This window comes from Bemisia tabaci, chromosome 6, assembly GCF_918797505.1.
Source record: "Bemisia tabaci chromosome 6, PGI_BMITA_v3".
NCBI lineage: Eukaryota > Metazoa > Arthropoda > Insecta > Hemiptera > Aleyrodidae > Bemisia > Bemisia tabaci.
Genome location: NC_092798.1, coordinates 9,249,237 through 9,275,096, shown reverse-complemented (window position 1 = coordinate 9,275,096; position 25,860 = coordinate 9,249,237). Strand labels below are relative to the sequence as shown.

The 25,860-nt window shown below is 41.1% G+C and overlaps 1 protein-coding gene across 1 annotated transcript in view; it reads left to right on the top strand.

Moving 5' to 3' along the window:
- The first annotated feature begins 2,809 nt into the window (after window positions 1–2,809).
- Window positions 2,810–25,860, top strand: part of LOC109035192 (uncharacterized) — a 123,645-nt gene continuing 100,594 nt past the window's right edge. The window contains exon 1 of the mRNA XM_019048749.2: window positions 2,810–3,336. The gene's annotated coding sequence lies outside the window, so the exon portion shown is untranslated. The remainder of the gene's footprint in view (window positions 3,337–25,860) is intronic.

Below are 25,860 nucleotides of genomic sequence, written 5' to 3'. Positions count from 1 at the left end.
CGGGCCTTTTGCTGCCCGGATCGAGACTGAGAAAAAAATTGCGTAAATCGTCGGATCTCTGACGTAAGGGCACTTCTCAATTTCAAGGTGAGCCCTGTTTTAAATTAAAATCCATGCTTTCTGGGGCTCATGTGGAAATCGAGATACGCCCTTACGTCAGAGGAGCGACGAAATAAGGCGAATCCGACGTTTGTCCGCTCGTAATTTCGCGTTGTCTGGCTGACACTTAAACTTGAAACGGACAGTAATCTCCGATCGGATTTGCATAAAATTGGGAATATTCCGAGGGGTAAACGACTCCTCGTGGACCCAGATTGTCACGTTGATCGAATTTCGGCCAGCGGGTCGAGCTTGCTTCAATGAGAGCCTTGGAGGACAAGGCGCATAAGTGCAGATTTTGCTATTTCGAGGAATACGTGTTTGAAGTTTCGAAATTACATGGATCCTTAAGGCCGAGAGAAAATTCAAGCTGACTTTTTGATGCTTAAAAGTTAGAATTGGGGAGCAAATTTTTCACAGAACGTGTATTAAGACTAGTTTTATTTGAAAGCATTTATAACTCAATTTTTTCAAAAACTGCACATGTGCGCCTTGTCCTCCAAGCCCCGTAAATGAGTATTCGAATTCTTACCTGGAAAAAGCTCTTTTCTCCGCCGTATGATTCTTTGAAATTTCGTACGATTTGCCATCCAGGTTTTTTCATACCTATATCTATATGCATATCGTTTTTGTAATAATTTTAGGGGCAGGAGCCGATGCGATAGCATGATAACCTAATTTGAGTTTGTGTTTCCGACAGGAGATAGTATTTCTTCCGAAGAAAGTTTACGGTTGCGTTGTTGATGTGCGTATGCTAATTTTTGATTGGTGAGAGAAAGAAAGCAGGTAACAGAAATACTAACGCAGTAGAGGAGAAACTATAGTTTGCAACCCTCTAGATGCGTGTTGAGTTTTTAACTGTGGCTGAAAGCTGGAGTATGGTCGATGAAATACAAAAAAAGCGTTTTAATATCATATAAAAAGAGACAAAACTTTTCAGATCATTAAAAAAACTTTTCCTTTTAAAAGTTGAAATTTCAAATTTGCGGGAAAGCCTACCTTCATTAATTTTTTTGGCATTTCCAAATTTAAGTGCTAAGAATGCAGAGGAGTCAGTCAGTTCACCGCAAGAAAAATGTGCAATGGCACTGGTAAAGAATATTACGACTCTGCAATTATGGAGTCTACATCTTCTGTCCTTAAGAAACTCTTAAAAACGAGGTAATTTTGTATCACCATCGTTTCAATTCTACCAGTAAGCCTTGCTAAAAATACCTGTTATTGGGACTTGTAAGGCTCAGACATTTATTTTCGACCTCAGACAATATTATTACTTCGAAAATTTGCACTGCTTTGATTCTTGTTTTCTTTTAAAAGCTTGCCCTAAGAGCCATAAACGGTGGACGTGTAAAATAAGAAGTACTACTCTTCGTAAAGCCTGAATACAACTATTCGTACTCGATGGATGTCCGTATTGCATATGCAAAAAATGAAGGCGTTTAGCCCCCATCGTTTCTGTCTTACGCACCGCGTTGCTACTGAACAGGATATGCTATTGTACTTAATGTTATGCTAAAGTTAGTACTATTTTAACTCTATGGGTGTGTCTGTTGCATCGTAACAATAAAATAAAGCATGTTGTTCCCTTTTTTAACACCACATCTTGTATGTAGATGTACATGTACATGTACATGCCGCTACGGAACAAGAAGTGTTATTCTGAGTCAGCAGTTTCCAACCTTTTCAGTTTGCGGTCCCCTTATATCGAGAGAACATCAATCGGTAGAATTATACTTCACAAACTAATACAAATATAAGTAAAACTCAGGAAATCGATCCTTACAAGAGATTATGAGATATGCCACTGAAAAATGCATAAAATACGGACGAAACATTTTTATGATTTTGACGAACTTTAAGGGTTAAATCTACACATTTTGCTATATATTTTGTTATCTACTTCGTCATGTTTGCAGAGGCAAATTATTTTCATCCCTTGTAAGAACCCATTTCCAGAATTTCACGACTTAATTTTACATAAGATTTGCAAAAATTGTCCGTTTCATGACATTATGATTCTATAGCGTCCTTCGTCACAATGTCACCGTATTGGACCTCCTCTAAGCTGCCGTGCTAAGGAAAAACGCCGTGTGAACCTTCAGGCGTTGCCAAAAGACGCGAATTTTCCTTTGATAAGACGCGAATTTTCACGTAAACTTATGAATATTTTTCTCCTAATTTTTCGGAAAATTTTGTTCTCAATTTCACCTAAACATTCTGAAAATTTAAAGGAAAAATATTCATAACTTTCCTCAAAAATAAACATTTTATCGGAGGAAATTTGGCAACGCTCGAATGTTCATACGGCGTTCTTCCTTAGCACGGCAGTAAGGGAAGGGACTGTTTAAGGAACGGCTTTAAATACGGTCCCTACGGTTCGTTCCCCTGTACACTGACATACATCCTACACAAAAAAACACAACTAGTCCCTGAGGACTTTTTAGTCAGTACCACCGTAGGATCATAGTTGCGAGATTGTGTTGAAAATTAAGCACATTTCTCATTTAACTCGATGTTAAAAATCCAGATCCTTTCACACAAGCCGGCACGACCGCAGGATCCCTCGTCCCTCCGCAGCCCATCCACTCCACCTCCGCCGCATGCGTCCGTAGCCGCTCCGCAACGCATCGCACGGCTACGTTGCGCTGCGCTGCGGCGCGTCCGTAGTAAACGCCTCCCTTCCATAACCACAATCCAATTAGTTGTTTAGTTGCGTCCTGAGCTCCGTGCAAGAGAGACGTCGGCACCTCGCGCCGCGCGCACATGGCCAGTCTGCCTGCACCGACCCCGCATACCTCCGTGTCCTCATCACGTGTTTATATATATTTATCGTGATTTTTATACATTTCGAGTGCTTCATCCCCAAGTGTTTAGTGTATCGCGGAATCGAATATTGTCTCGTCCAGTTTCTTCAGCCACAAGGTTGGGATTTCTAATTTTTTTGCGGGGTTTTGAATAATTATCGTTGTTTTGAAAAAGTGCTGGAGGGTATTAAACTTGGTGTAACTCCCCTAAAAAGTGTACTCGGCCCTTATTTTGTCTAATCTAGGCAGTGTCTCCTTTTTTGTGTGCGGGATTTCTCAAATTCTGGTTCCTGTGGTGGTATTTAATTTATTTATTTATTCATTATTTTTCGAGTGATCGGAGTGTTTGTTTGTGCCTAATTCAGTTTCATTAAGCTCCAACTCTTCTGGGAATCTTATTAGACAGTGCAACTAGAGGATCAGAAGAGAAAAGGTAAGGTATTTTAAATCGGCTCTCTTCGTGTTTTGTACGTCCGCGAATTAGAAGGCGCTCAGAAAAGACCGAGGCATGCGCATGATAAAAAGATGGAAAACAAATTCTAGTTCAGAATTTTTATGAGAGATCTGCGTTTACAATTTTTTACTATATTCAGCACATTTTTCGATGACGTTTAGAGCAACATTAAAGAGCGTGATGTTGTATCATTCACTGTGACATTTTTTGCTTTTTTCTCTTTAAAAAGTAGAGGGGAAAATTTTAGGATTTTCAATTTAAATAAACAAATGGAAATATGCACCCCCATTTCTGCTGGAACTCCCCCTACCCCCACACTTCAACTCATAAGTTTAAAAAATCTGCAATGCGGGTCCTTCTTTTTTCTTTTATTTCTTTCTCTCTTTACTCCGTAGCAAAACTCTTAGAACGCGAGTGAGAATTGGAGATCACTGCTTGTGAAAAAATCACTGCTTTTCAAAGAATGCAAGTCAAACCCAAACATTCCTCTAATAAAATTTAATGAATAAACGACGCATGAGGAATTTCGTTGCCTTTCGCGAGTGCATTTTTTGCCCGCCCCTGGTGGTTGCGCACACAATTATTTCGCCTTCAATATTTGAGGTAGGCCATCATTCGTGCATTCACAGGTCGAGGATTTGTGTTTTATTTCTCGAGGATACTTAATGCCCAACTTCACCGGACGATTTTGGTGCGAACCCTGTTTCTCTATCCCAGCCCTGTTGATTGATAAGAAATATATCGTAAAAAAATGATGATTACTCTCAAATATCTCTGGGAAAGTATCTCCCAAAGCATATCTGTAGAAAACATTCATGTTGTGAACACAGATTGGAACCACATACAGTTCTCACAAAGTTGTTTCAGTAGTGTTTTTCTAAGATCCCGGCCAACACCATGTAGGGCTCAGATTTTCATCGTTTTTTTTTTAAACATTTTTATTGTATTTTCGACTGAAAATGACTCAGTTTTGAGTCGGAACGTCTCGGTTTTATATTATTTGTGTATTTTAGCCTTGTTTCTCGTTTGCCCCTTTGTTTTTCTACTGTTACCGCATTTTCTCGGGCTGCTCTATAAAAATTTGTATCTTTGTTCTCACAAAAGGCGTCCAATTCTAATTGATCAACATTTTACAACAAGAATCTACTATTTTAGTTTAATTTTAGAAACAAAGTATGTGTCATTAGTTTCCTTGCGCAAATAGCTCGTTTTACGGACGAATCAGAAGTTGTTGTTCCTTTTTGCACAATGAAGTCCAACTCCAATTCCCTGCGGAAGAGGCTTCGCTTACCTCCTTTATGCGGTAACATGTTCATTATTCAGCTCGCTCTGAGTAGTTCTCACCGGTCGAGAGTTTGCGGGACCGGTGTTTTAGCAGTTCTGCCGTACTAAGAAAAAATTGTAGGGCTACGTGTAGTTTCTATTGAAGATACGCGCTTTTACGTGAGTAAGTAGCCACGTGATCAGCCTAAACGCAATGCTTTGTCACATAGTTGCCGGACAATGTGCGGTGAAAAAAAACTGCGGTTGAATAATCGAATTTTGTTGGGTACAGCCCTTTAAATTTTTTATTCAAGAAAAAAGAGCTGCCGAAGTTGGTCATTCTAATTAACTTTTGCATTCAGAACCAAGAAAAAGCAATTTTACCAATTAGCCAGTTTGGCCGGAGCAACCAAACCCTTTGGCAGTGCTTTTTTTTTTTTTTTTTTTTTTTTTTTTTTTTTTTTTTATTTGCACAATAGAAATTTTGTACAATAAACACTTTTAGACTTCATATAAGTCTTTTAAAAGCTTGTCTTAATTGTCTAAATAATATTAAACTAATTCTAGTTACATTTTATAAAAAGTACTACCTTTATAATAAAAGGAGAAAGAAAAAGTCAGATTTACTTCAAAGTAAAAAGGCCTTATTAATTTATCTGTGTGGAATTGGGCGACCGGACTCGGTCAAAGCCCGAAAAACCTCCGATTACGTCTTAAGAGCGTAGGGAGGCACGTGTGGTTTAACTAATTAAGGGAATTTTGAGAAGCCCTGGATTCCAAGCTCATAGGGCTTGCGACGTCTTAATCTTCGACCACATCGGTCCCACTTTGGCAGTGCTACGTAGAAAAGTTCGATTTCTCAGTCGTGAGTCGAACTTTGGGATTCAACGCTGCTCGGAATATTCGGTCTGTTAGTTTGAGTAGAATATTCTGCTGACATAGAGAAAAAATCAAGGAAGTTTCCAAAAAATTGCCTTAGTACTCGACTCGTTTTCCACAGATAAAATAAAGTACGACGGGAAGTCTGCAACGTCCTAAACGAAGATACGTGTTTTTTCATTCAAGCCATCAATACTTTGTCGTTTTCAGGTCGAAAGAACGTAACTCCATTTCACGGTCGTAAAATTTACTCAAACAACTCATTTTTTCTCAAGAATCTACTTGCGCGATTATTTCCCAGAATTCGTCTGATGTTTGTATGGATTACATTTTGCAATAAGGAACTACCATCTCTGCCTCTCTCATAAAAGCACATATCTGCACAGGGGAACCAAGGGCATGTATGTTGTTTCTAAAATAGGCCAGAAAAAGTGGTTCCTTATTGCAAAATGTAATCCGTATGAAGTCAGAAGAAAAATCAGGGAAATTCTCAGTTAGAAATTCCAAAAATTCTCCCGGTAAAAATTCAGTTTTCTTGGGGAAATTTCGTTGTCTCTCTAACGCAAGGGTGTGTCTCAATTTCCACGGGAGCCCTATCCTCCATAAAACTCAATGTTTTTCAGGGTTCACGTAGAAATAGAGATACGCCCTTTCGTCGGAGGAGCGACGTTTTGGCAACACTGGAATGTAGTTACGTTCTATTCCGAGGGGGGACAGTGGCGAGGCATGAATGATCGATTATCAATATTTCCCCATTTGATGCTAAGATAAAGAATCGAGTATTAAGGTGTCCGTAGCGAACACCCAGTTCCTTTTTCATAAGTTTAATGGCAGATCAATCGATATATCGCAAACCACGCCATGCCACTGGAGGGAGACTACGATTTTCTCCAGTAAACGTGAGGTAAAACTTTGGCTTTCGACGGAAATACGCTCCGATCCGGCTACGCAGGACGTGAGCGGCGTTGATGGCGCGAGAGCGAGTGTGAGAGGGCCTCTTCCGGTGCAGAGCGGAAGTAGACGGAAGCTGGTGAACAATGAAGCTTTGCGACTGCCGGCGGCGTGGCGCGGCGGCCGGCGACCGGTAAGTCCGATGTGCGAGGATCGACGCGCAGTCCCAAGCTCCCAGAGAACCAATTATCGCTCCCCCCGGGGCCCCCGAGGGAGGGGGGAGGGCTTCCAGCCCCCTTCGTAATGTTGTCTCTGCCGTGGCAAAGGTCAACGCGCAATCTCTGCTGCCAACTCCAAACTCTCTGTTTGGAGAATGTGACTGTCTGCGGAAGAAGAGATCCTCGGGCTTAGAAGTAATATTGATGGCAAAAGTGTGAAACCACGTATCTCCATTGCAGTGTTTCAAAATTTACGCTTCTATTTTATTTTTGCGAAGAGAAAAAATATGACTCCATAGCTTGATACGCCATTGTTTCGCCTTTGGGCCGTCGATGTATAAATGAATTTTCAGCAACGGTGCTATGACTGTCGGTTAGATCTCTGACGCAAGAGTCACCGAAATCATTGGAAATTCCTTCATTTCGTCGGATATGGAATTTGATCGCACGGGAGTTTGAATAGTTGCTCGAGGTAAAAGTGAGCCTGCAGTAACGGTGCTATGACTGTCGGTTAGATGTCTGAGCCAAGGGTTACCGAAATCATTCGTTGGTCATCGATAGCCCAAGTGCGGAACCGCGATCCTCCATTGCAGTTTTTCAAAATTTACGCTCCTATTTTATTCTTTCGAAGAGAAACAAGATGTCTCCATAGCTTGAAATTCATGATGAAATTTTCGCTAACAAAGGTGAAAAATCAAGGAAGATGTCAAGATATTACTTGACCAGTTATCAAAATAAAAAAGTATGGCAGGAAAAGTGTAACTTTTGCAAATGGAGATACGTGGCTTTGAACTTGGGCCTTTAATATTGTTATGAGAACAATACTTGTCAAGTCAAGAGTAAAACGAGGGTACAGCACCATCGACAACACTCTTAAGTGAAGAGCCTTTATAGTAAGATTGTGGACATTGAATTGTATTAGGATATCTGAGGCCTCATTTGAGACAACCAGAGACCCTCCATTGGATCATAGATGCTTGAAACCACTATTTAGGGTACATTTTATGAACGAAACATTAGTATGTTTATTAAAATAGGTGAATTTTATGGATGAGCTAGAAATAGTGGTTCTAATTCTCAAAATGAAGTCCGCATTAAAGAGAGTTATCGATATCAACACTTTCCTTCAATTTTCTCCTCTGAAGATATTTAACTCAACCTTGACTCGAAAAAAAACTAGTGTACGTCCTACCTTTGCCCGTGGCATCATCATTAAATCTGTTTTTAAGCAGATGAATCGAAACGACGCTCATGCGAAATAAATCGGAGAATATGATTGGAGGAGTTATCCCATCTACAAGCCGGGAATGAGAAAAGCATCAATGGATAGCGATCACTTTTCTTGTTGGCGGCTAATGATGCGATTCAAATTATATCCAAACAAAGAAACTCTTTCGGTGTCCGAGAATATGCGATCGGTTTGTTTCTAACAGGGGGCAAGAGTCCCCCGACGCTCGTATTCTAATATTCTTCGGGGGTCGGTCGAAAAAAATGGGCTCGTTTCTTTTCAGAAATAATTGCCTCTATTGAACCTCAACGGCGTCTGCCTAGGTATGAAAGAATCTCTTTCAATGGTCGCTAAAGTCGCAACTAGCCGGCAGACAGTGCGCGATGTGTTTTTGATTGACGTCCGAATCTGACGCCGCGTTTCGTTCTATCGAAAAAATCGCAGTATCATCATTGGACGCGGGATGAGCGGTCGGTAAAAAAATTATCTCGAATCTTGAAAGTTGCAACGAGGTATTTCAAACCACGCGGATAGATGAAACTCAATGATTCGGCCCGCATAGAATTCAAATCGACTTGTGTTTTTGCGGTCGATCAAGCTGTTAATTTTTTAGATTTGTGATTAGATTCTTAAAACGAGTGCTCATCAATGCTCATCAGGTCTCTGATAAAAATCTTGCAGGTAGATTAATCGCTCATCAGAATGCGCGTATAACTCCTGCGGGGCTTGAAAATGCGATTTTTTTTTATTTTTTTCAACACGTGGCCGCGGTTCTACTGAAGATACGCGCTCTTTTCAAAATAGAAGCATGATGGTATGTTGGAGTTTTTTTTGCCAATGTGCGCTAAAATTCAGCATTAAGCTGAAAATCTCAATACAGGAAAAGCTCATATGAACGCAGTTTTCCATCAACGAGATATACTGCTCATATGATGAGCTCAGATTCGCTTTTTCAATCTGTACTGAGATTTTCAGCTTTATGTTGAATTTTACCGCACGTTGGGGGAAAAAAACTTTAACATAGCTGTCTTACGACCCGTGCGTCCACCGCAATTAGTTTGTGAGAGGCATGATGGTTGAGTGGACAGTGGACACTGAGCTTTTTATTCAACTTAAATAATTTGAGAATTTCCAGACCGACACGGGAGAGACCATTAAAAAAGGAAAAATGTAAATATTTAATCTAAAAATATTAATAAGTAACCGATTTTGAAGTAAGTCCTTGAGTATCCTCCGGAAGCTGGCATCTCTCCATTTCCTTTTGGATCCCCTCCGTCCATCCAAATTTTAGCTGGACGCCATCTCCGACGCTTTCCTTGAGGAACCCACCCCAAAACTTTTTTCGGCAACCTGGTATCGGCCGTCCTCTGCACGTACCCATACCATACCAACCGCTTGGTCATGAAATGACATCTCTCACTCGACAAGGTGATCTCGCAACCATTATCAACTAATAAAGCATCACGTTCAAAGTGACGTCCATACCTGGACCCCTGGCGAATCGGTGATTACGTTGGCAGCAACATCCCAACGGGGGGGGGGGGGGGGGGGGTCGCGGGTTCCGCGCGAGCAGAGCCGAGGGCGCATGCGCGGTGCAACGAGAGTGCAGCGTGCATCGGAGTGGTCGGCGGGAGAAAGTTGCGGGTCGGGCGGGGGGGAAGAGGATAGGCGGATTAGCTACCATGCACCGGTGGCGGCGGCGGCGCGGCGGCGCGGTGAGGGAGATTAATGTTGCATTACAATCGGCTCGCCGACTGACTCGAGCGTCGCGGCGCGCGCCGCGTTAAGCCGCGTTACGCCGCGCCCTTTCGGCGAAACTCTCACTAACTCGCGAATCTCGCCGATGATGATTTAAGGCCGACGATACGTGATACGTGCCTGATTGGTTGCCGGTTAAGAATCTGGTTTAAATGGATTGTTTAGCGCCTGCGAGGGACCTGCTAGGTGTTTACAATCTGTAAGAACCAGAAAATAGAAAGCCTTAAGAAGAAGCCCTCTTGCCTGAGAAGGTTCTGGATTGGGTCCCCACCCTGGTATAAACGTAGATGACGCCCTGCCAAATCGTGGATTGAGGGAATAAGGCAGAAAATGAGGAGCACTGGGGGAAAAAAACACATTAGATCTAGAGTCCCGACTCTTAAAAACATCGACAAGAAAAAATACTCTTGATTCAATCGGATTTTTGCTTAAATCAAGAACCAAGCCTCTTAATTTGAGCGGATTTCCTTTTGATTAAAGCAAAATCTGATTGAATCAAGAGTATTTTTTCCTGTCAATGTTTTCAAGAGTCTGGACTCAAGATCCAATGTGTTTTTTTTTTTCCAGTGAGATGCGATCTGCCGGAGGAACTCTGGCAAGATCGCTGTCAGTGGCGGTTGAATGTCGCAGAGCACACAGAGACGCTATAAGAGCGACTTATTAGATGTAGTAAAAACCTAGAAAACCGGAAAATATCACACTGAGAAAATAGTTTTGTTCCTGTAATACTTGTGGTTAATATAGGATGTGAAACACTAACCAACCCAACTTTTGTGTTGATTTTGGTACAGTCTGCGGTGAATTTAGCGAAGAAAACCATGCAGAGACTTGTAAATCCCAGAGTTAACCGAAACCTTCAGATTATTTTGTTTTATTTTGCGTGTTAACCAATGACTTCTGTGTTGAGTTTCCCCTCTGTGCAGGAAATTTGATGTCATCAGGAAAAATTAGGATAATATCGAAAAAATCTGTCATAGATCAGGAAATTCCGAGCGCGTCCAACATTTTTCAACTACATACAGTTTAGCACAAGCGAAAGTAAAACATTAAATTCGATCCGGAAAATATGTTGATTTGCAAAGTCATGTAAGTGTCAATGTTTGCGCGCAAACAATCAGGAAAATCCGAATTAAAATGTTAGTAGACACTCTGGTAGGGGCCTCGATCTTCGAAAAGAAAACTCGATTCAAACATCTCCAACCTCGGTGTGATTTTACGTACATGCCGGTAATCGCTGATTCCCTGCGACAACTGCAAAACATTCAAAGACTTGCACAGTTTTAACGTAATTGCAAAGCTCATATCCTCTCTAAAAAGAATGGATCGATCAGACTACATTTCGGAATGAGGAACTGCTATTTGGAGCTCTTTTTAGAAACAACGTATGTGCCATTAATTTCTCTCTACAGATTGGTGCTTTTACGGATGAGCCATAAATATTAATTCTTCGTTGCAAAACGCAGCCGAAATCCTTCAAAGTTTATATGGGATGAAGTAAAGTAAAAAAATGGTTGGCTCATATGGAATTCGGGTTCCGACTTCAGTGAGCCGACGTCGAAAATCTCTAATCCGATGCAGAATTGCATATTCGATGACAATTTTTTTCCTTTAGTGAATGAAGGTTTTGAGTACTGCGGAGATTTTTTTTTTAAATTTAATCGCACTTAATCTTCTATAAACTTTCGCAAGAGACAGATAATGTCACTTGTTTGCTCCAAAATCCGTAAACGAAACAATAGTCCAACGCGTCGGGACAACCTGGAAGGACTCCGGAGGTGCGTCATCCGTCAAGACGTCGTCTTCTTCACAAAAGAACGTAACTTCGTATCAATGTTGTAAAATTTCCCCCTCGCAAATCGCATATAATCAAGAGAATTTTGGGCATTTCTAACTGAAAATGTCGCTGATTTTTCCTTAGATTCCGGGCAAAAATCAGACGAATTTTTGACAAAATTGCATGAGTAAAATTTCGTAAAATGAAGTAAATTGTTTGAGTCAATTTGGCAACCTTGGGATGGAGTTACGCTCTTTCGTGCGGGAGACGACGAAGACACCTAAACACTGACTAAACTCAAAAACATTCCACGAAGTTTGTTTTTATACGATGTGGACCAAAAGAGGGTGTGGTCCGTTGCACAAAATTCATGATGTGAATTTATGAAGATAAGCCACCGCTCATATAGTGCTTACATACCAGGCGGTTTTTTCCAACTCGCTGTCATCGATCTTGTACCCGGAGCAAACGGTGCATATTTAATTTAACAGTATCGATAACAACAAAGTGGAAGAGAACACGGTATGCACCATGGATGAATACTTCTCGTCCTTCATTTTGACCTTGAATTGGGCCAAAAACTAATCGATAATAAAATTACAAGAGAGGAACACGCAAATGCACACTTTTTCCGCAATGTTAAGCATCATTTGATTGATAACTCGCAGAAATTGTACATTGAAAAAATGGAAGTGCTGATTTCACAATTTGTAAGTTAAAATAAGTGTCCGATATGTTTCAATGTAGATTTTACAATACAAAATGCTAAAATAACCACCCCCGTGGTTAAATTAGCCTTCCTCTATTGTAAAATGTACATTTGCAACATGTCGAACATATTTTTAACAAGTTAATTATTAAATCAACAATCCGCTTTTTTCTGTGTAAGTGACGAGGGACTCTCAGAATCAGAGCTCGATTCCACCCCTCAAATGGACAAAGATTCTGGCGTCAAGACACTTCATACTACCCTTAGCATCTGTATTCTCACCTGAGACATTTTGTCGGTCAAATTGGCACCATGGCAACCGCGAACAACCTGTTCCTCTCGAGGACCAAGCATGACCATTCAAGCCCCAAGAACAAAAGGGTTGAAAGAAGGCGAATGTCCCTGCTGCGTTATTGTCATCTCTAGATTCCCAGAGAGTCATTCAGGGAACAGGATGAGCATGACGTCACGGTGGTGTGGAGGTGTGAATTCACGTGTTTTCGCAGGTATTTTGGATGAGGTTTAGGAGTGCTGCCAGGCCAAAATGTTTAATTCCAAATTCTTTGACCTATAAAGCCGGTCTCACTCGTCGCAAAGCGAAATCTGCTATGATACGAAATCGCGCCCGATCAATGAAAAGGCTAGTGGAAAAGGCATCAATTCACCTTTATTTTTAGCGCTAATTTCATGTGTATCAAATTGATTTTGGAATATCTCAGGGCATCGTTGCTAGATAGCAGTGGAGAGGCGTTTTAATCGACTATCGATATTATTCCACTTGAAGCTATGCTAAAGAATCAATTATTATGCTGATTGTTGCAAACGCTCTAATGATCGATATTTTTTCCTAGATTTGGATGGCATATTAATCGATGTATCGCAGAACACGCTACGCCACTGCCAGATGGTGCTGAATAATCAGCTTTTCCCCCGTATAACTTCTTTTAAAGTATACACATTTTATTGCACAGCATGGCAACCTTGTCTCAGGGATAAAACTGTGCCCGTGAAACGAGTATCTCGACCATAGTGTTTCAAAATGTTCGTTGAAAATAAGGAGTAATTAAAGAATAACTTTTTTACTTTATTTTAAGGTTAAAGGTAGATATTTTATAGGAGTATTTCTTATTGAACAATCTAGGGACTTCTGAAAGCGCTCAGTTTTTGCAAAATTCTTCCAATGGCTAAAATCTACCACATACTGAAGTGATGGCCATGTCGGAACTAAAAATTGAGGATTTTCCTTAAATATGATCGAAATTTCAAAATTTGGTGAGAAAATCGGTCTTCCTAATAATTAACCTCCAAAAACTGTTGTATCTTCACTCGCGAATGGTCACAAACGAGAAGACCACCAATCAATCGATCTAATCGATTCCATATCAGATCAGATCCAGCTTAACGACATTCAAATCCCCTCTCCAATCGACCGACACCCCACAACGAAACGACCGTCCATCGGTTGCGAACAATGGGCACCATTCCGTTTTATTGGAGGATTTTCGGAGCGAGGTATGGTTGTTCTGCCATGCTGAGTACAAACGCCTGATGAGCATTCGAATGTTGCCAACTTTCTTCTCAGAGGATATTAAATTTTGAGAAAAGTTATCAATAATTGTCTTTAAAATTTTTCGAGCCTTCAGATCAAATTACAAACAAAATATTTTGAAAAACCTGCGAAGAATTATTCAAAAAAAATTCTAAAAATTTGTGATTTATCAGAGGAATTTGACAACGCCTGATGGCTCTTACGGCGTTTTTGCTTAGCACGGCAGCGTCCTGCCGTATTGCAGTAGAGAGCCGTAAGTCCATTTCTGTATGAGCCACGGTTAGCACATACTCTTATGTGTCTCGAGGTTCATCTTAATGCTCTACAACGGCGTTCGTCTACGGGTCGAGAGCGACTTTCGCCAACTGCGTTCCGGCTGGGTCACAGCGCTGATTTGACGATGGAATTCTCCCTGGTGCCGATGGATGGTGCCCGGCTCCGATGGATGGTGCCTGGCGCTGTCTCGGACCCCTTAAAAACGCCAAGTTCATAAACCTGCCGTGGAGTCCTGCCGCATGTCTCTCGTCGCTCCGAGGCGCTTGAAAGTCATCGCGAACGCGGTCTGAAGAGGATGCTCCGTTGCCGGCTGAAGAGGTTAACTCGCCGCGGCTGATCGTTGCTCGGAAAAACAACGACAAATCAGTCTGATTTGTCAACAAAAAGAGCGAAGAAGGGGTATCGTCAAGAGCCGTTTTTGGGTCCATCCTAAATGGGCCACTTCACAAGGTCTGAGGTAGGAAACAAAGTATATATATATGAGTCGCTTTTATAGCGCTCTTTGGCGCTGTGCGACGCCTAATCGCCACAAAGCTCGGTCTTCCCACAGGTCATCAGGGAGTTGACAATCTCTTGTCTCATTTAACACCCCCTGTCGCCAACCTCTCACTGGGCGTCCCCTACGTCTCCTCCCAGGAGGAACCCAGTCAAGCATCTCTTTTGGCAGCCTCTCTTCCGTCATCCTATTGACATGACCGCACCAAACAAGTTGTTTGGTCATGACGTCGAACACGATGTCATTTTCGACTTCCATTATCTGACGCACTCTATCATTACGGACCCGATCTCTCCTAGAAAAGGAAACAAAGTCACGTGTTTTCTATTCAAAATCCTACATAGAAAGCAATTCACACAACGGGAAGTTTTGAAATCATCTCCTGGAGAGATATTAACAAGTTTCATAAACACAGGTCAAATGGACCACATTTTGCAATAAGGAACCACTATTTCTGGCTTATTGTATAGGAACAACATATGGATTGCATTTTGCAAAAAGGAACCACTAGCATTGCAATGTTGCTAAGATTGTGCAACTTCTTTTGTCTTGGAGGAAAAACCCGATTATCCATTAATAGTTTCTATTTTACTCGCTAAAAACTGTAAATTCAAGACAAAAATTACCATCTAAATTTCATAGTTTTTCACGATTTCCGCAATTTTATTGCAAAAGATGAAGTTGCACAATCTTAGCATCATTGCAATGCTTGTGGTTCCTTTTTGCAAAATGCAATCCATATATGCCATTGGTATCCGTGTGCAAAGAGGTGCTTTTGCAGAAGAGGCAGAGATAGCGATTCCTTTTTACATAATGTAATCCAAATGAAAGTTTGATTATACAAATGACGACATTTGTACTTTTTCCATTTGGTCAATGTCAATAGAAAACACTTTATCTTGTTTTTATGAGTTGATTTTTGGACCTCCCTTCGTGTGATTTGTCCCCTATGTGAAATTTTGAAGAGGAAACACGCAGCGTTATGCTTTTAATTCATAACCTGTATAGGAGCAAATTTCCTCAACTCTGCTCATTGACGGTCAATATTTTTCGAAATGAATGACGATTTGGTCATTTTCGGTCTCTTTTTGGGTCCAAAATCGGTCTAAACATTGGTTTGGAGGCTGATTAAGGCGAAAAATATGAGAGTTATGATGGGTTTGCGTTCGAATGTCAAAAAATCTGCATTTTTCTCCAATATCGGCCTTCAGACCCTTGTCCAGGTTGGTAATAGACCTAAAAAACTCAATGAGAAAAAAATTGTCGAGTTAAGGGAATCCAGCGGAAGTGGTTCGGAGCATGAAGCAACTCTGGGGGAAGTAAAGCCAACCCACGAAGAAAATACACCTTCATCGAGATTTCACAACCGCGTCTTGAATGAATGCAAGCTATGCAGTTCGGTGTTGCAGTCTTCGAATAAGTTCAATGTTTCCCGCCACGATTTGGATCGGAATTATTCTGAGAGCTAAAAATAATTGCATTAATTCCTCGAAAAGGGCATTTAATCTCGCAAATTTTTCAGAACTAAACTCTGAGTCACGATCAGAGTGAATAATAAATTTATTGGAATTTTAATAAATTCCTCCTGTGGCTTTACAGATGCATCGATTTTTTTCCATTATTTTTTAATTTGCATCGATGAAAAATAAGCAGTCTGAGGGCGGACCTATGAATACATTCACTCATTATTCGTTTTTTTATTAGCGTTGATGGAAGCCTGACATAATATATCCCTCTTATGTACCCCTGCTCAGGAGCAACTTGCTTACTTAGCCAAACTGTCTCTGATAAAAAATAAATTTTCCGAGGAAATAGCCAATAATTTCCTTCGAACTTTCCAGATAATTTTTTTTTCAAAATTCAATCTAGTTTGTGCGGAAATTTTAAGGACAGATATTCATAATTTGTCTCGAAAATAAATATCTTGTTCCGAGATATTCGGCCTTATCTGAATGTTCAAACGGCGCTCTTCATCAGCACGACAGCATAATTTTTCGTCAATTTGACGCAAGGGCGTACTTCAATGTCCACGTGAGTCCTGTTTTACGTATAAATACATGCTTTCTGGGGCTCATGCCGAAATCGTGATACGCTCTTACGTCAGAGGAGTGACGAATTGAACGGGTATAACGAACCGTCATTGTAGACGTGAAGGTAGTGGCATATGCGACACATATGCCGTGAAATTATTTTAATGAATAAGGAGATGTAACCTAACTGTAATTCTACTGGCCTGTTTTTTTAAAGATTTTTTCTTTCTAAAAAAAAAGGATGATTCCGACCTACGAAATGACCGAAAAAATTAACCAGCCACATCAACAATACTAGGTTATTGGATCAAATCGACTCCAAAAGAAAGTACGAGGGGCGTTCAATAAGTAAGTATCCCCCTCTCTAAAATCAATAGGAATGGACCAATTTTCAAAAACTTGGGCTCAAAATCTTCCTTAGGATATTCTGAGTTCAACAAAACAAACCTCAACAAAATCGGACCATGTGCGGCCGAACGCGAGCCGTTTGAACGTGCCGAGGTGCACGCCGCTCCCGCCGAATCCGCGGAGATTTGAAGTCTGCGACAAGAGAAGAGCTTCTCTGCCAACGCTTCACTGAAAAAAAAGTAGTTAGCGTTGAGAACTAATTTGGTAAGTTCTCGCCAAGTAGAATCAAAATTAGGCTTCAGAACTAATTTATTGTACTGAAGCACCAATCAATTCGCTTCATACGCTGACTTGACTTTACTAGAGCGCGAACCAGAATTGGAAAACAGCACTAGCTGTAAAATTAGCGCTGTGGTAAGACAAATTCACCTTCGGGTCAAACTAATTCGCCCTCAACACTAACTGCCACATTGTCCGTTACATTTATTTAGTTTCGAAAAAGTGGCGTCGGTACAACAGCCTCAATCGCGTCAGCTCGTGAAAATCAATTACAATGTGAAATTTCGGGCTCGTTTGACAATGTAAATACTCCCGGTATGATTTATAGTGTCCTCTCTTTCTTGAAAACGTTCGAAAGCAACATAAATAAACCTGTTAAGGTTAGAAATCGTCTGTTCGATTCGAAACGTAAACAAGCATGATATTCGTTGGAGTCGTCAATCTTCTGTATTAAATTGCGATTAAAGCGTTCCGCGTTCAGTTTATATTTTACGAAAATCTGTGAACTTACTGCTTACTTCTATAGTTCGTGTTCTCCCGTAATTTCAAAAGAATATCTCAAGTGTTCGGACGAGATATGTTTATTCAGTGTGAACATTCGCTACCGTTTCATGTGTGAGTGTGTGTCTCTCTGAAGGATAATTATGTCTACTTGCACATACCTATGGGATATTCCTTTCCTCTGTCGTTCATTTGGAACCGGTCAGTTGATTTTTACCTCTCATCTTTTAAGAAATCTTCTTTTCCTGAAAGTATTGTCCAGTTATCATTCGCTAAGCCGTTTTCTCCTCTCTCAGTTTTGAGGTTAGGTTGACCCCACCCTACCGAATGCGAATTAGAGTAGCGGAATTAGTTCCCAGCACTAATAGTGGTTAGTGTACAGAAACCAAAAATCATGTGTGTCCAAATCACACAATATGAGTTAGTGTATAGAAACCATTTTTAGTCATCTGACGCTAACTCATTTTTTTCAGTGTTCAGTCGTTCATCACTGACGAAAAATCAAAGAAGTTTTTGTAGAATTAGGGGCTTACCTCACCTCTCCACATAACCAGATCGATCCAAGCAGGTCTGATACTGATTGTGAGACAAAGAGAACAGCTTTTGGATACCACGCGTGTGGAAGTCTTTGTTGATGGCTTGTTTGACCTCTTCCACTGATTCAAAATGAACTCCCTTAAGTTCAGATTTCAGAAAGGGAATAAATAGTGGTCCGTTTTACCATTTATTACCATATCTAAAATCTGAACTTAAGGGAGTTCATTTTGAATCAGTGGAAGAGTTCAAACAAGCCATCAACACTTTCATCCCCAGCCAGTTGAAAGACTTCCACACGCGTGGTATCCAAAAGCTGTTCTCTTTGTCTCACAATCAGTATCAGACCTGCTTGGATCGATCTGGTTATGTGGAGAGGTGAGGTAAGCCCCTAATTCTACAAAAACTTCTTTGATTTTTCGTCAGTGATGAACGACTGAAGCGTTGGCAAAGAAGCTCTTCTCTTGTCGCAGACTTCAAATCTCCGCGGATTCGGCGGGAGCGGCGTGCACCTCGGCACGTTCAAACGGCTCGCGTTCGGCCGCACATGGTCCGATTTTGTTGAGGTTTGTTTTGTTGAACTCAGAATATCCTAAGGAAGATTTTGAGCCCAAGTTTTTGAAAATTGGTCCATTCCTATTGATTTTAGAGAGGGGGGATACTTACTTATTGAACGCCCCTCGTAATAAATAGTGATTTAAAAGCTTATGGCTCATAAACTGACATGCATCATAGCGTAGATCGAAAGCCAAAATTATGGGATCATGAGTTCTATCGGCGTCTACCGCATCTAAATTTATTGATACGCTGAATTTGGGCAGATAATGAAGCGGAGAGTGCCATCAATCGTCGTAAATGTCCTCTAAAGAGATTCCAGCCGATTTATGTCCGAAAAAAAATTGCGACAGTACGGCGCTCGACCCAATAACTTCATTACTTTCGCTCGTTCATAAGTGGGATTTTTATCGCGCGTTCAGGCCTTGATTCTCGGCCTGATTTTATTCGCAGAATCGAAGGGTCTCAAGCTTAAAATGGATTGAGCTCAATTCGTATCAAATCAGTCAGCTTCATTTGCATTCTGGATTATTCGTTATGAAATTATTATAACTCGTCTCCCATCATTTGCAACCGCTCTCGACCTTTGTGCTGAAAGGCACTATTTTCAAGAGTGCACTGTTTGTCAAGTTGAGTTGAAAAATTTGAATTATAGTTTCTGATGGAAAAGATTCTCCATATTTTCTGTCGCAGGCTATTAGAAACCACTGGCAAATTTCAATCTTTCCGGGTTGTAAGAAAAAACCTAAACATTTAGAAATTAATGGATGTAATTATATAATGAGTTAATTAATATGCTGAATATAATGCTTGGACTTGAAAGGTCCCTTTGTTTGCTCTTGAATGTAATTATAATAACAACTAACATAACCGCGCTTGCGTGTAGTGAAATCAGTGACCTTGGTTGGGTTTGGTTGGGTTAAGCAACTAAACTAACTCATAGGCAATGCGGAGAGTATCACGGGCATCTGAAGGCGCTGTAAGTTGAGGTCGTAATTAGGGAGTTCTCTAGTGATAACATCTCTAATATTTTGTTGCAAATCCCATACACGCATGCCTCTAATATTTCCGATGATTGCTGACTACATTCTACTTATAAGTTACGAGGTGTCAGGTTGGTTTGTTTATCATTTTCATTGGCTCTGCCAATTAATTCGACAATTTTTAGTCGCAGGAATATCATATTGAAATGTTAAGTAGCTTTGTGTTAACACCATATAATTTCAGCCACAAATTCGTAGCTGCTCCAAATTTTGTACGGATTGACTGTTTTAGGCGACTTTTTATGTTAGCAAAATGTCCTACAAAATATCCTGGTGAAGTCTATGAAGAACTCATGCGGTCATTGTCTCATTGAAAAGTTGTTAACTACACGCACATATTTATGCTATCTTTGCATTTATGATAAATTTAAAATGACACCATACTTAATGAAAAGTTTCGATGAAACCTCGTAAAATTTATCAATGATTCCTCTCACGTTTATTGTTTTGTTTTGTTATTTTTAAATTTTCCTAAATTCTTTTTTTATTGTTATTTTATTATTTATAAATGTTTAGTGCCACCGGCCATGTAAAATTCTGCCAAAATCCACCCAAAAAACCGTGCCAATTTCTCCCAAACAAACATAGCCCGTTTCAGTCAACAGTGCACCAAAGCTTTATTCCACGTATCAAATCTAATATTAGAAAAGGACATTCTTATCTAAAACGAGCTCTACTCGAACTCAACAAAACCCATTTCGCCTGCGTGCACGAGAAGAAAACGCCGTCCCGTTTTCCCCCGGTCGCGCAATTAAACGAGGGAACCCAGGAAAGTTTCCAGCTCCGCGGTGACCTTTGCGATTCCGCGTGCGACGACTCAAGAATGCGTCCGAGAAGCACACCCGAGAACCCCGCAGGTTGGCAATACCGCGCTTCGACCATTTAAACGCACGCAAAACAATCGATTCAGATCGAAACCGAAAATCGATTATACAGATCAAATCAGATCACGTCTCGACAACTTAAAAGCGTGTCCAAACATCGATTTTAATCAAGCGCGAGAATCGAGTGCCCACAACGCAGTCAAATCAGGTTGGCAACACCGGGTCTCGCCGGTTTAATCGCGCGTAAAAGATCGATTTGAATCGAGCCCGAGAATCGATTATTTACAACGCACTCGAATGGAGCGGGACTCGGGAATCGCCGCACAGTGGATCGAGTCAATTAGAGAGGTCGGACATGAAATTTTTGACTAAAACTGCAAATTTCGATGTTTATTTCATCGCATTTTAAGTTTCAAGGGGTGCTTTCAGAAGCAAATTTCACGAGGAGACCAACGAAACCACTTTTAGAGCCTCAAAGTTTTGTAAGAACGGAGTTATAAGCGTCTAAAGTTTCTAAATTTTGTCCGACCTCTCCTATTGGTTCGATCCACCGTGCGCCGCTGCAGGAGATCCTCGCCCCGGAGGGTGCCGCGGTGCCCAACTCAAGGTCACTCGACATCCCAACAGGTGCTACTGCTATTACTGCATCCAGCCCCCCCGCCCTCGGCCCCCGACAACTAACCAAGCCCCCCCCCCCCCCCCCCCGATCCTGCTCCCCCACCCCAGCCCTGCGGACCGGCTTTCGTCACAGAGCGACCTCAGTGCTTACATCTCCTTTACACTCCTGCACAGCCTCATTCCTCTGGATCGCGTTTTTTTACTCCGTCTTTTTCCACTCGGGGTCCTTTGTCCGACGCCCACTCACACTGACGCACCTTACGCGGGCTCCGCTGTGAGTTTTGGGTCTGTTTTGATGGGCCCCCAGCCCTCGGTTGAGGTGTCTTTCGAGACGGGGTACAATGCTGCCTTGCTAAGGAAGAACGCCGTATGAACCTCTAGACGTTGCCAGTGATCCTTTACGAAAATTCGAAAATTCGATAAATTTTTCAGTCTTATTTTTCGAATTTTTCAGATAATTTTGTTCGTAATTTGATCTAACGTATCTTAAAATTTTCTCGGAAAAATATGCATAACTTTCCTCAAAAACACATGTTTTATCCGGAGAAATTTGGCAACTCTCGAATGTCCATACGGCGTTTTTCCTTAGCACGACAGAATGGGTGTAATCGGCCCCTCCAACGCGAATTATGCTCGTGAAACAGATTCTTTCTCTCTTCCTCCTGATGGTTGATGAAACTTTCGTTCTGGGGTCTCTCTCTCTCATTGCGTTTTATGGTATTTGTGTACAAAAGGATGAGAATGGTGGAATTCGATGGATTCCTTTTTAACTCACAATCATGCTCATCAGGGCTGGAATCTGGGGGAGAAGTTAGGAGACTCTTTTCCTTTTTTCTTGGATCTGTTAAATCTAAGATGTAAGCCAAGAGGTGACGTCAGAATTTGCCAAGCTGGGCTCTTTACATTTTGCTGCAGGCTGATTTGATAGACAAAGCTATAGACGGAGCAATAGTGAAAGGAGAAAAAAGAAAAACGGAGTAATCCTGTTGGTTGAAACTGATGATTCTTATAGACGAAGGAGGAAAATGAGCGACAATGGGGCTCTCGTGGGTTGCCGTCGTAACGATAAGTAAAGAAAGAGTAAGAAAAAAAGATGCTAATGTAAAAAGAAAAGTTACTTACATCAAGCAGAAACCCGCTTTCATTCCGCGATTTTATTCTTGATTCAAAATAAAATCCACTTGACGGCTTAATCAAAAATGTTTCCGCCTAAATCGAATCACATTTTTCTCTAATGAAATTCAAAAATTACGCTAAACGTTATTGAATACGGATGCTAGGACTTGGTAAGTATTTGGACTACCGCTCTCTTTCTGTGCTGCAGTATCTTGATTTATTTTGCGAGGGCAGCTATACATATAGGATGCCTGTCATTCTTAACATTTTAGAGCGCCTTCAATTTCGTATGATACTGTGCAACACCTTTGTTGTGAAATAGTTGCTTGTAGCGCCGTGGCACGGCGCGGCGTGCTGCCATGGCAAAACACGCATTGGCGCCTACAAACCTAACGGGATACCTCACGCATTGCGCAATGCTGGAAGTATCCGGTTAGGATTGTAGGCGCCAGTGCGCATTTTACTCTGGCAGCACGGCAATTCACTGTGTCTGTCTCTAATATTCAAACTCGCGGAGTCCGCGTTTTTCAGCTCATAATTCTAAAATGTTTGCACACTTTGAATGGATTATTCTCATTTACATTGATGAAAAAAAATGTATCAAAGGAAAATATTATGTGTGTTTTGTAAATATTAAGGTGGTTCCGTGTCAAATTTAATACTTTCCAAAGCACTTTAATTTTTCATTTTATATTTCGTTCTTTTACTGTGCAGCAGCGTGGTGCAACCGTCCGTTTCCACCAATGAGATTGCTCCATTTCCTGTCTATAATTCAGAACAATACAGAAAATTTTCTTGGATTGTGGATAAAATCGACTCCGTTTCCAAGCCATGAACATGATTTAATCCAGGTTTTTCATAAGTATGTTATCAGATAATGCTATGTCAATTGATTTTTTTTTTACAATATTTGAGCGAAACTTTACAAGTACATTCAGTACATCACTCGGTTTGTCAGAGAGGGTTTTTTCTGTCTTTCTCCGATGAATCAAATTGTTAGGGAGCCTTGCACACATGAAAATTACTCAGAATTCCATCAGGTTAGCATCTCGGGAACAATGTTGCCAATTTCTAAAGAATTCCATCCGGTGATCTCACGCAGTCACTCACAACTCAAATTCCTAAATTAATCCAACAAGAGCATCACTGCTAGACGAGAGCCCAGATTTCGACTTTACGTAACCGGCAATGAAATCATTAGTATCATCGGCTGAAACAGGGAAGCCGTTTACAGCCGGCACAGTTAGTCGAAACGGGAACGCCGTATGCGATGACCATCGCATTGATCGGTGCAATTCGACGGCGGCCGAATAGTTTCGGGACACGCACAGGGCACAGCAACCGGTCGACAGAACCGAGGTGTTTCATCCGATTCGAAACCAACACCAAACGCCATTCAAGCGGACAGTAATTAGGCGCTGGACGCACGCAAACCCTGGGCCTTCCTGCAGAAACGCCGGAATAGCAGCAGCACACACGAGAAACTCCTAATTTGTCGGAGATGGTGTTGGGAAAGCGGGCGTTCCGTTACGTCTTCGGGTAATTCGGCACAGAAATGCTGCAGGACTCGAGGATTTGACCACGAGGACCGATTTTAAGTGAGGTAATTTGGTTTATTTGGGTGTAGTTTGATACCGTAACGCCAATCTGATGAGCTATCAAAAATATGTAGAACCGGCGCGGTGTGACCCAATGTGACTAAGTTCTAGGTTAAAAATCTTAATTCGGTGGCGGTGTCTGTATGTATGTCGGGGTAGCAACTTTTCCTCACACCAACTTGATAAGAAAGTCAAATTAATACCAAAATCGCCTCAAAGCAAGATTTAAGGACAAGCACAAAACTCTAATCTTTGAAGAAATGACCGTTTTTGGGCAGAGGATATTATTTGGCCTACCTCGAGAATGAAAGGCAAACTTAGCGCAAGTGAAACAAATAAGTGAGAACGAAAATAATACTATTATACATTCTACTATATATTATTATTATTTATTTCATACTATTATATTATATTCTTCCAAGAATTATAGAACTGCGCCGGGTTCGCCTTCAATTAATGAGATAGGCATTACGCGCTCCCGCGTGTTCGAATAGTGGTAGCATGCACCGTAGCCTAGATAGATGCTCTGGCTCATGGGATAACAGCGAAAATCTCTTTTATTCTAATTAAGAACTTCTACGGTAAGAGGGCTAATGACGCTTGCAATGCGGCAAATTTTTTTTCAATTTTTCATAATATTTGCAGCAAATTAAATTCATTTACAGCCAATTTACTCCCACACAACGGGAAGGGAAAATTTGGAACGAATTCAAGGAAATAGTCAAGACTAAGCTTTCAGATTGGTTATACTTGTGGTTAAGGTAATACGTTCCTCAATCTTAGCAGCATTGGAAGCATCATACGTCCCTTCATCGAAGGATTCCTGAATGGACTCAACCGGGGAGGCTTTTGATGCAACCATGTTATTGGCGCCAAGATGTTTTAATCTTATAATCTTTCAAATCTTTTCTAACCCTCTAATCTTTTCTAATTATAGATATTTGTTTTCTCCTCATTCACGGACACTTCTCATGAACCGTTGATTATAACACAGGCGTGATAATAAAAATTCAGACGCCGTAATGATGTTCATACCGTCCATCCGTCTTTTGGCAACGACCTCCGGAGGTCGCCGCGCCGAGCCGGAACACCGACCTCTTGTCGTCTCCCCTTTGACGTAAGGACATATCTCAATTTCCTCGTGAGCCCTGTTTTACATATAAACTCATGCTCTCCGGGGCTCATCTGGAAAACAAGATCCGCCCGTGTTCCTGCGGATGGATTCACCGGAAGTTGGGCAACTCTCCGCTGGCTATCGGGTATCAGGGCGCTTGCAATCTGTTGACTCAAGCAACACAACACACCTAATAGCCTTAGCGTACTTGAGCGAGCTAAGCGCCGGGAATTTCACTTTCGAAGTGAGGGAAAGGCACTCTGATCGCGGAGTAGGGTTTTAGCAATATTCTCTTACAGTGTTTGTCTGAGGTCATAGATTTACTATTCACTGACCAAAATAATTTGGGACCGACCCAGAAGAAGAGGTAATTTGGTTTCCAAAAACGAAATTTTTAGAGATGCTATTTCAGTCGAGTTGTGTTGAAGAATAGAATTTTTAGATTTCCTCACCAATTCACCTCATTTTTGTTGCCCAAAGAGGGCGCGAGACTAAACTAACATCTTTAAATTTCGTATCCTGAATGTAGCAGGTTATATTTTAAATAGATTTTTATGGAAACAACGTCTTTCAAGCTCCAAAAAACTGCTCGAAAATTCCATAACTAAGGTTTGATTTTATATTTTTGGGAATTTTGTTTCCTAGTCTAGACTAAGATGCGCATTTTTGATTTCTGAGTCTCAATTTCAGACCGTTACTTTTTCACTTCACAAAGAGAAGAGATTCATTTACGATTAAATTAAATTTTGCGCACGGAGAAAACCCAGAGAGGTTTCGAAGAAAAGGATCGGTACAGGAGATAAGACGTTTGCGAGTCTTGGTACACCGCAAGTTCATTCATGTTTGTATCAGTACACCGCATCTTTGTAGAGTTATAAGTTTGTCTTTTATCGCGAAAGCTT